A 16,835-nucleotide genomic window follows, 5' to 3' on the forward strand; every position below is an offset into this window, starting at 1 on the left:
AATTGAAGACCCCAAAAGACAAAGAAAAATATCCTAAAACACCTTAATGCTTTCTTAAGCCTTTCTTCATAAGCTGATCTAATCATAATTTTCCCTGTCACAGTTCATGGTAACACCTAACACCACCCTTCCAGATTCAGAGGACCAAAGTAGACAAAACAAAACAAAACAGGAAAGCAGAACTATGCTTGCCTTGTCTCCTTACCCTCTTACTGCAACATCACAGAATCCATCAATCAGATAAATCAATAAGACAATTTCCATATTCAGTTTGATTACTCCTCAATTACTTTGATTACTCACTTCCACAATTACCATTCTGTTTCAATCCCATTATTTCTCCCTAAAATAATGACAATAGCCCCCTATTTGGTCAATCTTCTTCCTCACCTTTGTCTTTTCTAAATATAATAGTAGATTGGTTCCACTGAAATGTGTCAGGTCATACTACTGCTCTGCACAAAACTGTCTAATGATTTAGCATCAAATTTTCATTTAAAACTAAGTATTTTTTAAACTGTTTGCAAGGTCTGACATGATCTAGCCTTGTCATTTATCATCTTGGATCTGGGACTTGAAAAATAATAAATTTCATGTGGCTTTAGATATAACTGTAAATTTCCTCATATCTAAAATATATATAATATTTCAATATTTTTAATTTAACTTAGGGTTCATTGGGTCATGTTATATTAATTTCTATCAAATTCCGTACTGTACTATATATTTAAAAGAATTCAAAATTAAAATAAATTTTAAATGCAAAATGCTATCTTTAACTTTGGTTGATGGAAAAATAAATCAACAATGTTGTTTTAAAACCAAGTATATATTTTATTAAAAGAAAATTGAGGGCTCAGCCCACTGGTGTAGTGGTTAAGTTCCTGTGCGTTGCTTTGGCGGCCCCAGGTTCACTGGTTCAGATCCCTGGTGTCGACCTACACCCTGCTTATCAAGCCATGCTGTAGCAGGCATCCCACTTATAAAGTAGAGGAAGATGGACACAGAGGTTAGCTCAGGGCCAGTCTTCCTCAAAAAAAAAAGGAGGGGGGAGGAAATTGAAGTATTCATACAAATAGGGAAATTAAATTTAAGTACAGTGAAAAGCGCAAAACCAAGAGGGTAAAATCTGAAGAGGATCTTATAGGAAAGCGCTAAAACTTATGAGTGTTATAATAAAATTAATTGGCAACCACTGTGGGCAATAAAGCAAAGTAAAGGACCATTCCTTCACTTTGATGGTTCCCGTAAAGGGAAACATTTCTTTACACGGCACTTAACCAACGTTGTGGGTTATTGAGTTAAATGTTTTGGCTGAAATTCAGGGAAAGATAATTTCCTAATCATTAATAACTCTGGATTTCTAGGAGCTAAGATGAGGGTGATGAAGTTTCATGCTTCAGGTAAGTAGCAATTTTACATTGACTACAAATTCATATTCGACTTCTCCTATGTCCCAGATTCTCTAATTCAAATGCAGTGAATATATGAAATTTGTTTTCATTACCCTCATAGTCATTCTTCTTTCCTTACCTCCTCTCTCACTCACACAATCATTTTTGTTGGGTTATTCATGCTAAACTAATCCTATGGAACTATTTCCACTTTTGATACAATGACATGTACTATGGTAATTTCTTCTTCTAACCACATTAACCACTACTTGAGATTGAAAGTACAGGGATTGTACTGGTATGATTCTTCTTCAGAGAGAAATACTTTATTATAATGTGCTACTTTGGAGAAACTAAATTTATCATGGGTAAGATTCATTTAAAAGTTCACAGACTATAAAATCAAACATCTGTGTTTGACACTTAAATCTGCCTCCTTCATTTTGCATGTTTTCAGGGAATATCTAGATTTACTAAACTTCCATTTACTAGTCTATAAAATAGACACTGGTCTGATCAGGTGGTTGTAGCTTCTGGTTCATGTATCTAAGTTGCCAGACACATGCTAGGAATTCAATAAGTGGTGTAAATCATTGGATATGTATCTTTTATTTTCTTTCTCCAATAATACTTTTACTTAAACATCAAAAACTCTTTTCCGTTATGTTCCAAATAATAAGGAAATATGTTCTTTTAGTAGTGAGGAAGAAAATAATTAATGTAAAATAGGAATAAATATGCTGTTGGCTTTTAAGATGTACTATTGCAGTGACTAGTGGAGGATTACTGACAGATACTAAGGGAACTCATCGGGTCTTTCCTTGGGCTGTGCCATCATATCCAAATATTTCCCCTAGTAGTAGCAGTTTCTGCTTATGTGGGTAACAGCAAACACACAGAGTTTGGTAGCAATTGTGTCTTGACAGTGATTTTTTGTGTGACCTTTGATGAATTATTTGAACTTTTTATATGTCAAGTCTTATCACACATGAATGAGAATTGTACTACCTATCTTAAGAATTGCTGTAAGAATTTAAAGAGGCAATGCATTGGGCCCATTTCCCAAAAATAAAGTAGTTTAATTTTGTTTGTTTACTTCTTTTTCATTTTGAAGCAATCATCTTCAATTAGCTACATCCCTCCCTCAGTAATTCTATTCTTTGTGATTTTTTTTTTCTCATTTGAAGTCTTGATATATGATGCCACTTGATCTATCTTACTTTTAAAAACCACAGCTGAGATTATGTCTACATTATCAGGATACAGAAATTGGACATAACTAATAGATATTCAACAGATTACTACACATGCTTGTTTTATTGTCTTAGAATTACTGGCTTCCTTGCATTCTCTTGAAGAAATATTAAACACTTTTCGATAAATGCATCTCTTCTGGTTTTTCCAGGAATGCGGTCTCTTGTGTTCCTATATTAGAAGCACTTAGATCATACTCTCAATGAATATCTTTACACTTTATGGCATTTGCTTTATAGCTCATATTTGAAATCATTGTTTTCTTTATTCTTTTCTTTTTACAAAATGACTTAGCAACTATGGACTTCTTCTACTCAAACACTCTTATAAAAGAACTTTTGGTGAATTTCAGTTTTTTATTTCTGTTGGTGTTATTTTGGTTTTCTTTTTTTAGTGAGAAAGCCTGGTCCTGAGCTAACGTCTATGCCAATCTTCTTCTATTTTGTATGTGGGATGCCATCACAGCATGGCTTGAGGAGCAGTGCGTAGGTTCCCACCCAGGATCCAAACCTGCAAACACCAGGCTGCGGAAGTGGAGCATGTGAACTCAACCAGCACGACACTGCACTGGCCCCTTATTTCTGTTGGTTTTAATTACTCTCGTTAAATTGATGTCCAAAATCTCTCAGGGCAAGTTTTCTAAATGCCAAATAATCAAATTTTCAGTGAATTCATGTGTAAACATGCCCTCCAAATGTTGAATATTCAGATCATCTTATATAATACGGAAAATGACTAAGAAAATTTCATTTATCTCTTAGTAAAGTGTTAAAACATAACATTAATTAAAATTGTAACTAACATTTATTGCATGATGAATCTTTTTCAGACTATGGTTTATGTATATTTATACGTATAATCCTCATAACAACTCTATAATGTAGTCACTGGTGTCATCTTAATTTTACAGATGAAGAATCTGAGACCTGAAAAGATTAAATAATATGTTCAATATGATGAGTTTCTTAGGTGACAAATCAGGAATCTGATCCAAGATCATGTTTCCAGAGCCAATAGTCTAAATCATCAGACATTTCTGTTCCTAGTAAGGGTGAAGAAGTTTTAATATTTTAAAATTTGCTGAGTTATTTTGTGTTATGGTAACACAATATAAATATAAATGTTCAGAGTGAACATTAAAATATTTTAAATTCATATTCAGCTGTGTAGCCAGATAAAACTAATTAAAACATTTATTTTAGCCTTTCAGTCTTCTTATTAATAATGATGAGCACCACTTGCTGAGTATGTATAATATGAAAGCCACTGACTGAAGACCTTTACATATATTGTCTCATTTAATATACATACATGCCATATATGATATAGGTAACACTGTTTCTTCCTATATTGTAAAATACTGAGAAAGTATCAAGATTAAAAATATGACACCTGATTAATCTTAGTAAGACCAAAATTTTACTGTCATATCTGGATTATTTTACCTTAAACTTTTGCGTATAGATATATATGTATGTGTCTATGTATTCATATTTCTTCTGTCTGTATGTACTTTAGCAACTCTCCATTTCCCTAACATATTTAAACATATAAAACACTGAAAACACTTCTTTATACCAAATAAATATATTTACAAGCACTGTCTTTTGCAAAGCTTCTCTAGTCAACAAGTGAATGCAAGAAGTATGGATGATGGATAACTATCTCAAAAGCTATTAATCATGAAAACACAGCATATAACAAAGTAAGTGTTCAATCATCATGCTTAAAACAGTAACCCAATTCTAAGAAACAGTATTTGAGTTCCATCAAGATTGGATTCAAATTCCTGATTTCACACCAACCTCTTTGTCGACAGATCATCCTCTCAATTGCCAATTTATCCAGAATCCTTCTCCACGGCTTCTAGTTTTCCAAGATAGTTTGTGCCTACAGGGGGTCCACCCACCCACCATCTGCCACGTCAAGTTTTCTCTATTCATTACTTAAGAAAAACAACTTGTACAATTAAAAACAAAGTGTTCTGTTCTAATTAGGATATCTTGACACATGGTGTTTGCTTGGATTTACAAATATGAGATCCTATGGTACCCATATTCTAGAATTTGAATAAAAATTAAAATTCAAAGTAAATTATCTTAAAACCACATAAATCAAATGTACAAAAATTTAAGAAAAATAGTGAGGAGAAAACATAAGTCCATATAAGGCATGATCAAGTGGAGATTTGAAATGTTCTTGAAAAATAAATATAATGTATAAGCTTTTTTTAAATCAAGGAACACACTTCTTGACCATTTTGACAAGTGCGATCTAGATTTTTACACAGCAATTCAAGTAAAGTTTTATTTTAGACACCACACATAGAGACATTTAAAAAATTCAAAACATTAGAAACACAAGTATAAAAATAACACACTGAGCTGCCACATGAGGCATTTTTATTTGAGAACATATATCAAAGTAGCAATGCCTCTGTAGATAGAAAATCATAAGTATTCTTGAGCTGTGCTCAATTAACTGGTTTGTACAGATTTTAAGGTATTTGACCCAGCAAAACACTTTGACATTGGAAGGCCACAGTTTCTTGGTTTCTCAGATTGAGAAGAAAACTCTTGGTATCATTTAAACATTAGAATCTAAGAATATTTGACTCCAGACCAGAACCCAAGAACAGTTGGCTACCGAATACAAAGGCGTATAAGAAACCTCCTTGAATGTTCACTCTCAAAGCTGGAATGAGACTGATATTCCACATGTCAGATTCTTGCTTGGTAGCAATTTTGAGCAAGACTCCTGCTGGAGTGATGCCCAAGGAAATATAAACAAAACAGAATCCCCGCCCTCTAGTGTATCAAACGTAAATGCCTGCAACCCTAATCAGGCCATGAGGGTCATGCTGCTCAGTGGAGAAACAAAATATGATGAGATTAGGGAGTTCAAGATACTGATTCTAGAGATACGGATTCTACCTTAAATTTTCTCATTTTTAGATATTTAAATATTTTATTGCACTATTTATTGCCTATGCGTGATTTCAGAAATTAGTATGCTTTCATATTTAATCATTGTTGTTACTCCTGATTTATACCTAAAACACAGATCTATATAGTATATCCCAAATTAATATTTTAAATTATTTAATTGAACCAGGATTTGACTTTTAGAGTTACATTTTCAAATTTGTGTTAAAACATAGATTTCTACCTAAGCTCTACAATGCATGTAACATTAAATACTCAGTTATAAATGATAATAAACTTCGAGTTGCTGACAGGTTATAGAAGGTAGCAATGTATTTTTGTCTTTGGTTTTAGACGAAAAAGCAAGTTTAAAACACATTCTCAAAAATTCTCACAAATAATTTACACTAATAAATATTCATTTCAACATTTATAATTCTTAGGAAGGATAAGAAGAGAAGACGTGAATAAAGAACTTTCGTTCTAGGGGCTGGCCCCGTGGCCGAGTGGTTAAGTTCGCGCGCTCCGCTGCAGGCGGCCCAGTGTTTCGTTGGTTCGAATCCTGGGCGCAGACATGGCACTGCTCATCCAACCACGCTGAGGCAGCGTCCCACATGCCACAACTAGAAGGACCCACAACGAAGAATATACAACTATGTACCAGGGGGGCTTTGGGGAGAAAAAGCAAAAAAAAAAAAAAAAAAAAAAAAAAATCTAAAAAAAAAAAAAAAAAAAAGAATCTCAGGGAGCTTTTAAAAAAAAAAAAAAAAAGAACTTTCGTTCTAAGGTGTATTAAATGTTTTATTCTCCACCAGCCCTCATTTCTCCGAAAGAGTGATTAATTTTATCATACATTGTTTATACAGAAACATGAAACAAATGATTGAGAACTAAAAGATTGCATTATTAAGAGAACAGCATGCTGCAAAGAACTTGGGTCTGGAATTTGACCGAAGTGCATTCAACTTCCAGCTCGTTGTCCAGCCCTGAGAAGGTCAACAGATCGCTTATCCGTCATCCAACTATGGCATCTGATCTATAAATTGATAAGAATAATAGCTGACAGGTTTTTTGAGGGTATTTTATCTGACTCATTGACGCATATAAATAACACAAAATATGCTTGTTGTTTATTATAATTCTCCTTAATAGACCTGATAATTGTTATCATTGTAGTATTCTATTTATGTTCTTAAATTTGTAGTTACTCTCTGTAGTTTAAGGTCAAGCTGAAAAAGTCAAAATAGGTAGAAAAGAAGCTAATTCAGCATAATGAAATATATTGTTTGAGGTTATTTAATGTACTTCTCACTGAAATTACAGCTTCACTAAAGTAATAATATAATGCAGATTTTTAAAAATTAAATGCATATCTTGACTTAGAAAGATAGAGATCTATCAATGTCTTCAATGTGTCAGCTTATGCTATTCATCTATATACACCTGAGGCTAAACCATTCCTATGTTTCTCCAAATATACTTTTATTGCTATTGCTTATCATTACAACTTAGAATTACCTTCCCAACGTTGTCAAAACACCAAAAATATTTTTTATTTTCTCTTTTAATTGAAGTAATCAAAATAAAGAATTTTATGACCACAAAAAAAGCTTTTTAGATAAGAAAAGATGTTTTATACTATTCATGTGCATTTGAAGTACCATCTGACTATTCTGGTAGTTTTGAATATCTATAACTAGATAAACAAAGACTAAGTTTGCATTGTGAATCTGTCAGTATATTTTGAATTGAAACAACATAAGAATGTAAGAACTGAGGAAAAATAATTGGTGCAGAAGTTGAAGAAGAATAAATGCTTTATCACTAGTACTTACGCTCACGTATTGCATGACTAAATGAAGAAGAACAAAGGCTGAATGTAGAATTAGTTTTTCTCTTTTTTTCTATCAAGAAAACAATTATGGAGGGAAAACCTTATATGCATAAGTTGTACAACCAACTCAGACAGGCCAGGGAGTATATGTGCTATTTTTTATACGATCTCAGAAGGCATAAATACATATAAGTTAGTAACATCAGCTTATTCTCTTACATAAGGGTTCTCCCCATCTAAGCAATTAGATGGTATGATTAAGACAAAGTTGACAATGAGTATGAAGTGTACACAGACACACAGACACACACAAATATATATATTTTATACTGTACATAATATATAATTTAATTTTATATTATATATTTATTTTACAAACATTTGGGATTGTAAATGTCTATGCAATTGCTTACAAATTGTATTAAATGATAAAACATTAATATATCAAAATGCATATTTCCAGTAAATGTAATACAGCACATCAATGAAATGAAAGATAGAAATCACATGATCATCACAATAGACATAGAAAAAGCATTTGACAAAATACAACATCCTTTCATGAGAAAGGCCTTTAACAGATCAGGTATAGAAGGGACATACCTCAACATAATAAAGACCATATACAACAAACCTGCAGCTAACATTATACTCAGTGGAGAAAAAATGAAATTATTTCCTCTAAGAAACAATAGAAGGATCTCCATTCTCACCACTCACATTCAATATAGTACAGGAAGTCCTACCTAGAGCAATTAGGCAAGACAAAGAAATAAAAGGCATCCAAATCAGAAAGGAAGAAGTAAAATTGTCACTGTTTGCTGATGATATGATCTTATATATAGAAAACCCTCAAAACTCAGCCCCAAAATGGTTGTAATTAATTAACAATTTTGGTAGAATGGCAACATACAAAATCAACATACACAAATCAATTGCATTCCTTTACATTTATGATTAAGCATCTGAAAACGAAATAAAGAAAACTATCCCATTCACAATAGCATCAAAAACAATAAAATATTTGGGAATAAATTTAACCAAGGAAATGAAAGATTCGTACAATGAAACTACAAGACTCTGCTGAAAGAAATTGAAGAGACACAAACAAATGAAAAGACATCCCATGTCCATGGGTTGGAAGAATTAATACTGTTAAAATGGCCATACTATTCAAAGCCATCTACAGATTCAATGCAGTCCTCATCAAAATACCAAAGGCATTCTTCACGAAAATAGAGGAAACAATCATGAAATTTGCATGGTACCACGAAAGACCCTAAATGGCCGAAGAATCCTGAGAAAAAGGAACAAGGCCAGAGGATCACACTTTTGGATTTCAAACCATCCTACAAAGCCATGTTAATAAAACCAGTGTAGTACTGGCACAAAAACAGACATATAGACCAATGGAACAGAATAGATGACCCAAAACTAAATCCCAGTATATCCAGAAAACTAATATTCAACAGGAGAGCCAAGAATACCCAATGGGGAAAGGATAGTCTCCAATAAAAGGTGCTGGGGAAACTGAAGAAACACATGCTGAACAATGAAATTAGACCCCTATCTCACACCACTCACAAAGGTTAATTTGAAATGGATCAAAGACTTAAATATGAGGCCTGATATCATAAAACTCCTAGAAGAAAATGCAGGGAAGCAACTCAGTGATATTGGTCTTGGCAGTAAGTTTTTAAACACAACACCAAAAGGACAAACAACAAAAGCAAAAATCAACAAATGGGACTACATCAAATCAAAGGCATCCACAAAGCAAAAGAAACAATCAACAAAATGAAAAGACAACCTACAGAATGGAAGGAAATCTTTTCAAGCCATATATTTAATAAGGATTAATATCCAAAATATGCAAAGAACTCAGTCAACTTAATAACAAAAAACACTCAGAAAATTTGATTTTTAAAAATGGGCAAAAGATCAAAATAGACATTTTTCAAAAATAAAAGTGGCCAACAGACACATGAAAAGATGTTCAACATCACCAGTCATCAAGGAAATGCAAATCAAAACCACAGTGAGACATCACCTCACACCTATTAGAATGGCTACCATCAAGAAGACAAGAGACAACAGGTGCTGGCAAGGATGTGGTGAAAAGGGAACCCTTATACATAGGTCTTGGGAATGTGTATTGGTCCAACTACGATGACAAACATAATGGAAGGTCTTCAAAAAGTTAAAAATAGATCTACCATATAATCCAGCAATTCCACTTCTGGCTGTACACCCAAAGGAAATGAAAACAGCATTTTGATGAGATATATGCATGCTCACGTTTATCGCAGCACTGTTCACAATAGCTAAGATATGGAAACAACCCAAATGCCCATCATGGATGAATAGATAAAAAAGAAGTGGTACACATACACAATGGAATATTGTTCAGCCATAAGAAAGGAGGATATCCTTCCATTTGCCACAGCTTGTATAAACTTTAAGCACACCAAGCTAAGCAAGATGTCAGTCACAGAAAGACAAGTACTGTAGGATATCACTTATATGAGGAATCTAAAAAAGGTTAAACCTCTAAAAAATAGAGTAAAAGGGTGGCCTACCCAGGGAAGGGGGTTAAGACTGATGGTATTTAAGTGTACAAACTTGAAATGAGTAGTAAATCAGCCATAGAGATCTAATGCACAGTATAATGAATATAGACAATAATATTGTAAAAGAAAATGTAGATTTCATCAGCACTGAATTAATAGTATGCTGAATCTTTTAACTAATAAAGCAAATAATGTAGTTTAAATAAATATGATTTATAATAACCCAAACCAGGTGCTTTAAAGAAAAGGAGAAATGCAAAATATTTTAAGAAAATTATTAACTATTTTTGAATTAGTACTCTTTTATTATACACATCATGTTTATAAATATTTTTGGATTGCAAATTGCTGAAAAATGCAGTCTTGTGTGTGCAGTCTTTTGACCTTTGCATGGCCCTGTAATGGGCCTGGAACATTTCCTTGCAAAAGAGATGGTGAGCCCTCACAGCATTTGCTAGACATAGGGCCTTGCTTGAGAGTCTCTTTCCCTATTCCAGGCTTGATGTGCTTCTTTGTCTTGCTTAAGCTTGTGCTTCAGATAGCTCTCAGGCACAGTCCCAGCCTTCGGTATGTCAACCCCACCAGGGAAGGATGGGATCCTTTGCTTGCAGCAGGAGGGGGGCTGCTTGCAGACCATCACACTGTGTTGGCAGTGGGGCAAGACCTGCTGGCCACTGGGGACCCAGGCTCATTGTACAAGCTGATCTCACTCTGTCTCTTCCCAGTGTGAGTAAAGCACTGTTCCATCACCAGTTCCTGGTGACTTTTACCTTTCTTGGTGACCCCAAACCATGAAGTGAGTTGACATCCTGGGATTGCTGCTCCTGCTGGAGTGGGACTCCTCCTCTAAAAGTGACAAAAGGTGTCACTTGCTGAACACAAATACTACAAATATGTGTAGTATTAAACAGGAATACTTTGAAAAAGGCAAGATGTTTCTCCTTTCAAAAGTTTAAGAACATTATAACATCTACTTTAGAATATCTTCTGGATTTACTATTATTTGAACCAAGGTTAAAAACATGATATATGAAAGTAGTTCATTTTAACAAAAATAATTTTTGGTTTATATTTATATTTTCCAATTAATCTATGTAAAATTTAATCTGTATTTCACACATTATAAAAAGAGAATATTCTGAGCTAGTTTATTACTTAGATCTATATTAGATATAGAAAATAATTTGTCTAAATTTCCCTCTAGGAATATTACTTAAAAATAGTAAAAATTAATAAAAATTCTCAATTTACTATTTTTCTTTAACATGAATACATTCGTTTAATGCCTATTAAGAACCTTGGAAAGTAAAGATGGCAAATTCAAGTTGAATTCCTTAAAGGAAAAAAAGGAAAGATAGTTAAATATAAATTAGGAGGTATATGAAGCAAATTTCCATAATTTTACAGTTCTGCAACTATTGTTTAAAAATAAGGTAGAGATTTTTATGGAATAGCCATGATCTTTTTCCTGGCTCTGGGTTGTGGAAATTTGATAAGAAATAATAGTAATGAGAAAAATACAGATAATGAAACCTTGCTCAACTGGTTCAATTATAACATCTATATTTTCAATGATTTATCACTTGTATGTGGACTCTAAAAAAGCTGAACTCATAGAAACAGAGAGTAGAATGGTGGTTACCAGGTGCTGGGGGGGGGGATAGGGAGAGGCTGCTAAAATGGCACAAACTTCCAGTTAGATGATGAACGAGTTCTGGGGAGGTAACGTACAGCATTGTGATTGTAGTCAACAATGCTGTATTATATACTTTAAAGTTGCAAGAGACTAGATCTTAAATTTTATCACCACAAAAATATAATCATGTGACGTGAAACAGGGTATGAGCTAACCCCACGGTGATAATCACATTACAATGTATAAATGCCTTCAATCAACACGTTGCACACCTTAAATTTACAAAATGTCATACGTCAATTATATCTCACTAAAAAAAAGAAAGAAAAGAATGTATTTCAAGTTGCCTTGATGTTACATATAACCTATTGTTTCAGAAATAAAGTATATTTTAACAATAAAAGCCCCAAAAGCTCTGAACTTTGATACTGCAGTTCTCCATATGCTCTATGGTTATTTTAACTTTATTGATCCTTGAAAAATTTTCACTGCAAAGTTGTGTATTATTAATAGTTACTAATAATAATAATTAATTGCAGCAATTAATAGTAAATGTCTTCCACTCAAAATAAATCACATTTCATAGTATATTAAGAATAAAAACTGGAGTGACATCAGCAACATGGCAGAGTTAAACGTTCCCTTTGTCTCTCCCCATTTTTAACTATCACTAAATGGACATTCACTGACCAATGGTGGAATCCTATGAAGCACAAGAGGATGCCTGAGAGACACACCCAGCTCTACACCTGAGGTTGGATGGACTGGCCACCCAGTAAGTGGCAGAGATAGGTGAGCACTCCCTGCTCTCCCCTGGTAGCCCTGTGCTTGCAGACAAATACTTTCCACCTGGTACAAGTGAGCAGAAAGTGGAAACATGCACAGGGGTGACAGTAGGAGGAGTCAGTGGCAGGCTTTAGCCCACTCATGATCACTTTCCTAGTGGGGAGGGGGAGCCTGCCATGCACCTGTGGCACCAAGGAGTTTCCCTAGCTCAGTCCCAGCAAAGAAGCCCCACACACCAAGCACACTGGCCCATGAGCAGAGGCCCAGATCTGCATGCTGGGGCAAGCACACTCTAGGCCTGTGCAGGCACCCATAGTACTGCTGAACCCCAAAAGAGGAAACATGTCCTGGGGTGGCTGTGGGAAAAGGCAGTGGCAGCCATTATCCCACTCACGATCACTTTCCCAGCAGGGAGAGGGAGCCCACTAAGCACCTATGGCACTAAGGAGTGGCCCAAGCTTGGTCCCAGTGAAGAAGCCCAGTCCATCAAGCACAGCTCCCCAGACCACAAGCAGAGGGTGCAGCAGGTCAAAATGCTGGGGAAAGCACACTCCGGACCTGCACAGGCACCCATAGTCCTGCTAAGCACCAAAGGAGGGAGCATGTCCTGGGGTGGCTGTGGGAAGAGGCAGTAGCAACCGTTGGCCTGCACGTGATCACTTTCCCCATGAGGAGAGGGAGACCACCGTGCCACTGAAGTGCCAAAAAGTGGCCATAGATCAGTCCAGTAGGAGGCCCACCTGCCAAGCACAGTCCACACAACAGCCTGAACCCACTCCAGGCCAGGGCAAGTGCCGACACTACCCCCACAGCTTCCAGCAGAAGGGGTGGTGGCCAGAAATTCTTCTTCTGCTTCCCCCTAGCAGTAACAGGTGGAATCTGCAACCTAATAATACCACAATTGCCCTGACAAAAAATTAGTTGGTCAAACACCATGAGAAAATTCAGCAATAATTTAGACCAGAAGGAAAATTACAATTCTTCAGAAATCAACCCTGAAGGCACAGAGATTTACAATCTAAATGACAGAGAATTAAAAATCTATCTCATAAGAAACTCAATGATTTACAAGAGAACTCCAAAAGACAATATAATGAGATCAGAAATAAAATGAATATCTTCAGTAAAGAGCTTGAAACTATAAAAAAGAATCAAGCAGAAATCCTGGATATGAAAAGCATAATTAGTGAAATAAAAAATAATCCAGAACCCTTAAGAAATAGAGCAGATGTTACAGAGGAAAGAATTAGTGATTTAGAGGATAAAAATATAGACATTCTACAGGTGGAGGAGGAGACAGAACCAAGATATTTTAAAAATGAACAAATTCTTCAAGAAATATCCCACTCAACTAGGAAAAGCAACAAAAGGATTATAGGTATTCCAGAGGGAAGAGAGTGAAAAAGGAACAGAGAGCTTGTTTGAACAAATAATACCTGAGAACTTTCCCAATTTAAAGGAGTTTCCAGATTTAAAAGTATATGAAGCTAATAGAGTATGTAATCACACCAATGCTGAAAGACTTTATCCAAGGCATAAATAGTAAAAATGGCAAAAGCCAATGACAAGGAAGAAATATTAAGAGCAGCAAGGCAGAAGAAAATAACTTTATATAAAAATAACCAATGAAACTTTCATTCAGATATGATAGAGAAATAAAACCTCTTGCAGATAAACAAAAGCTGAGGAAGTTCATTGCCACTAGACTTCCCCTACAAGAAATAATTAAAGATGCCCTCACACTGAAACAAAAAGACAAAGGTCTACAAAGCTCTGAGCAAGGAGATAAATAGACAGAAAACTGCAGCTCTCTGTCAGAACAGAGGCAAAGACTGAATTATAAATTAAATGATAAAGGGAAAGAAAACATCAAGAGTAATGGTAAACGCTTCAACATAGTCACAAACTCACATCATAAAAAACAGAGAAATTTGTAACAATAACTCAGAAGTGGAGAGGAAAGGGAAGGAACCTGCTTAGGTTAATGGAGATAACAGGCTATGAGAAAAGGGACTATCTCATCAATGCTATCTTTTATACAATCCTCACAGTAACCACTAAACAAAAATCAGAGAAGAAGCCACAGTTCATAAAAAGAGAGAAAATGGAGAAAAACGTCTTCAGAAAACTACTGAAATGAAATGGTAGTCAGGAATACAAAGAAAGAGAAACAACAAATAAAGAGAACAACCAGAAAACAAGAGATACAATGGTAGTATTCAGTGCTCATATATCAATAATGACTCTAAATGAAAATGGATTGATTCTCCAATCAAAAGATGTAGAGTAGCTGGAGGGATTAAAAAATAAGACCAAACAATGTGCTGCCTCCAATAAACATATCTCAGCTCTGAAGACAAACATAGGCTTAGAGTGGAGGGATGGAAGATAATACTCTAAGCTAATGGCAAACAAAAGGAAGTAGGAGTTACCATATTTACATCAGACAACGCATTCTTCAAGTTGAAAAAGGCAATCAGAGACAGAGTGGGGCAATATGTAATGATGAAAGGGACATTCCACCAAGAGCTCATAACACTTATTAATATATATGCACCTAATACAGGGACCCCAAAGTATATAAAGCAATTATTAACAGACCCAAAGGGAGAAATTAACAGCAACACAATAGTAGTAGGGGCCCTCAACACCCCACTTACATCAATGGACAGATCATTCAAACAAAATGTCAACAAGGAAATAGTAGATTAAAATGAAACACTTGATCAAATGCACTTAATAGATATATGGGGAGCATTCCATCCAAAAACAGCAGAATATAAATTCTTCTGAAGTGTACATGGATCATTCTTAAAGAGAGACCATATGTTGGGAAACAAGGCAAGCCTCAATAAACTTAAGAAGATTGAAATCACCCCCAATCATCTTTTCTGACCACAACGCTATGAAGCTAGAAATCAATCATGAGAAAAAAACTAGGAACGTCAGAAATATGTGGAGACTAAATAGCATGCTATAGAACAACCATTGGATCAATGAGGAAATCAAAGGCAAAATTAGAAAATACCTGGAGACAAACGAAAATGAAAATACAACATACCAACTCCTATGGGATGCATCAAAAGAGGTCATAAGAGGGGAATTCATAGCAATACAGGCCCATGTCAACAAGCAAAAAAAATTTCAAATAAATAACCTTAAAATGCACCAAAGAGAACTAGAAAAAGAAGAACAAACAAGCCCAAAGTCAGCAGAAGGAGGGAAATAATAAAAATCAGAGCAGAAATAAATGGAATCGAGACTAAAAATGAAAAACAGTAAAAAGGATCAATGAAACTAAGAGCTGGTTCTTTGAGAAGATAAACAAAATTGACAAATGCTTAGCCAGACTCACCAAGAAAAAAAGAGGGAAGGATCAAATAAAGAAAATTAGAAATGAAAGAGAAGAAATTACAACAGATATTGCAGAAATAAAAAGGGTCATTAGAGAATACTATGAAAAACTATATGCCCACAAATTGGATAACCTAGAAGAAATGGATAAATTCTTAGACTCATACAACCTCCCAAAACTGAATCAAGAAGAATTAGAGAATTTGAATAGACCAAACACAAGTAATCAAAAACCTCCCAAAAAATGAAAGTCCAGTACCAGATGGCTTCTCTGGAGAATTCTAACAAACATTCAATGAAGGCTTAATAACTATCCTTCTCAAACTATGTAAGAGAATCAAAGAAGATGGAACGCTTCCTAACACTTTCTATGAGGCCAAAATTACCCTGATAACAAAACCAGGTAAGGACAGCACAAAGATTGACAAACCAAATACAGTAATACAATAAAAAGACCTTTTACCATCATCAAGTGGTATTTATTCCAGGGATGCAGGGATGAGATTCCTGGATGGGTCTCAACATCTGCAAGTCAATCAATGTGATACACCACATTAACAAAATGAATAAAAAATCACATGATCATCTCAATAGATACAGAGAAAACATTTGGCAAGATACAGCATCCATTTATGATAAAAATTCTAAAGAAAATGGATATAGAATAAAAATACCTCAACATAATAAAGGCCATATATGACAAACCCACAGCTAATATCATTCTCAGTGGAGAAAAACTGAAAGCTAGCCCTCTAAGAACAGGAACCAGACAAGGATGCCCACTGTCACCACTCTTATTTAACATAGTATTTGAAGTCCTTAGCCAGAGCAATCAGGCAAGAAAAAGAAAGAAAAGGGATCCAAATTGGAAAGGACAAAGTGAAACTCTCACTATTTGCAGACGGCATGATTTTATATATAGGAAACCATGAAGAATCTACTAAAATAGTTTCAGAAATAATAAATGAATACAGTCAAGTCGCAGTATACAAAATCAACATACAAAAATCAGTTGTGTTTCTATACGCTATCAATGAAGAAGAAGAAAGAGAAATTAAGAATACAATCCCATTTACAATTACG

At 34.8% G+C, this 16,835-nt stretch overlaps 2 long non-coding RNA genes across 2 annotated transcripts; one reads left to right on the forward strand and one right to left on the reverse strand.

The window, feature by feature from the left end:
* The first annotated feature begins 313 nt into the window (after positions 1 to 313).
* On the forward strand, positions 314 to 4,249 carry LOC138922159 (uncharacterized). Its single transcript, XR_011435239.1, has 2 exons — positions 314 to 1,403; positions 3,114 to 4,249. It is a non-coding gene; the product is annotated as an uncharacterized lncRNA (long non-coding RNA).
* A 2,098-nt stretch (positions 4,250 to 6,347) lies between these two features.
* Positions 6,348 to 16,829, reverse strand: LOC138922163 (uncharacterized). The gene is made up of 2 exons (XR_011435243.1): positions 16,216 to 16,829; positions 6,348 to 10,822 (listed from the first exon to the last, which is right to left on the reverse strand). It is a non-coding gene; the product is annotated as an uncharacterized lncRNA (long non-coding RNA).
* Between the last annotated feature and the right edge of the window lie 6 nt (positions 16,830 to 16,835).

The sequence above is a fragment of the Equus caballus genome, unplaced genomic scaffold (genome assembly GCF_041296265.1).
Source record: "Equus caballus isolate H_3958 breed thoroughbred unplaced genomic scaffold, TB-T2T haplotype2-0000561, whole genome shotgun sequence".
Classification (NCBI taxonomy): Eukaryota; Metazoa; Chordata; class Mammalia; order Perissodactyla; family Equidae; genus Equus; species Equus caballus.